The following is a 2113-nucleotide window of genomic DNA, read 5'->3' on the forward strand; positions in this document are numbered from 1 at the left end:
TATTCTCTTCATCACTCACATCCATCCTTCATAAAACCTCACCTACCTCACCATTCAAATTCAAACCACTTTCCCTTCCAAACCCACCCATACATGGCCGAACCATACACCCCCTCTCCACTCCTATATAAACCCATCTTCACTCCTTCATTTTCACACAACCTAAACACCACTTCTCCCCCTTGGCCGAACCACAAAGCCACCTCCATTTCCTCTATTTCTTCTTTTTCTACTTTCTTCTTTCTTCTTTTGCTCGAGGACGAGTAAACTTTCTAAGTTTGGTGTGGTAAAAGCATTGCTTTTTGTTTTTCTATAACCATTTATGGCACCTAAGGCCGGAGAAACCTCTAGAAAGAGGAAAGGGAAGGCAAAAGCTTCCACCTCCGAGTCATGGGAGATGGAGAGATTCATCTCAAGGGTGCATCAAGACCACTTCTATGAAGTTGTGGCCATAAAGAAGGTGATCCCCGAGGTCCCTTTCAAACTCAAAAAGAGTGAATATCCGGAGATCTGAGATGAGATCCGAAGAAGAGGTTCGGAAGTTCTTACCAACCCCATTCAACAAGTCGGAATCAGAGGTTGGGAAGTCCTTACCAACCCCATTCAACAAGTCGGAATCTTAATGGTTCAAGAGTTCTATGCCGATGCATGGATCACCAAGAACCATGATCAAAGTGTGAACCCAGACCCAAAGAATTGGCTTACAATGGTTCGGGGGAAATGCTTAGATTTTAGTCCGGAAAATGTAAGGTTGGCGTTCAACTTGCCCATGATGCAAGGAGATGAACACCCTTACACTAGAAGGGTCAACTTTAATTTGATCAAAGGTTGGACCAAGTCCTCATAGACATTTGTGAAGAGGGCACTCAATGGAAGAGAGATTCAAGAGGGAAGCCGGTTCAACTGAGAATGCATGACCTCAAGCCCGTGGCTAGAGGATGGTTGGAGTTTATCCAACGCTCAATCATTCCCACTAGCAACCGGTCTGAAGTTACTATAGATCGGGCTATCATGATTCATAGCATCATGATTGGAGAGGAAGTAGAAGTTCATGAGGCTATAGCCCAAGAACTTTATAAGGTGGCGGACAAGTCCTCTACCTTGGCAAGGTTAGCCTTCCCTCATCTCATTTGTCACCTCTGTTATTCAGTCGGGGGATTGACATAGAGGGAGACACCCTCATTGATAAGGACAAGCCCATCACTAAGAAAAGGATGGAGCAAACAAGAGATCCCACTCATCATGAAATCCCTGAGATGCCTCAAGGGATGCACTTTTCTCCACAAAACTTTTGGGAGCAAATCAACACCTCCCTAGGAGAGTTGAGTTCTAACATGGGACAACTAAGGGTGGAGCACCAAGAACACTCCATTCTCCTCCATGAGATTAAAGAAGACCAAAGAGTCATGAGAGAGGAGCAACAAAGGCAAGGAAGAGACATTGAGGAGCTCAAGCACTCCATAAGATCTTCAAGAGGAAGAACAAGCCACCATCACTAAGGTGGACCCGTTCTTTAATTTCCTTGTCCTTTATTTCTCTGTTTTTCAAATTTTTTATGCTTATGTCTATCTATGTTTGTGTCTTATGATCATTAGTGTCTTAGTATCTATGCCTTAAAGCTATGAATGTCCTATGAATCCATCACCTTTCTTAAATAAAAAATGTTCTTAATTGAAAAAGAGAAGAATTGCATGAATTTCAAATTTTATAACAGATTAAATATTTTGATGTGGTGGCAATATTTTTGATTTCTGAATGTATGCTTAAACAGTGCATATGTCTTTTAAATTTGTTATTCATGAATGTTGGCTCTTGAAAGAATGATGAAAAAGGAGACATGTTACTGAGGATCTGAAAAATCATAAAAATGATTCTTGAAGCAAGAAAAAGCAGTGAATACAAAAAAAAGATAGTATATGCGAAAAAAAAGAGAGAAAAAGAAATAATAAAGTTGTGATCCAAGGCAAAAAGAGTGTGCTTAAGAACCCTAGACACCTCTAATTGGGGACTCTAGCAAAGCTGAGTCACAATTTGAAAAGGTTCACCCAGTTATGTGTTTGTGGCATGTATGTATCCGGTGGTAATACTGGAAGACAGAGTGCTTTGGGCCACG

The sequence above is a fragment of the Arachis duranensis genome, chromosome 5, assembly GCF_000817695.3.
Source record: "Arachis duranensis cultivar V14167 chromosome 5, aradu.V14167.gnm2.J7QH, whole genome shotgun sequence".
NCBI classification, from domain to species: domain Eukaryota; kingdom Viridiplantae; phylum Streptophyta; class Magnoliopsida; order Fabales; family Fabaceae; genus Arachis; species Arachis duranensis.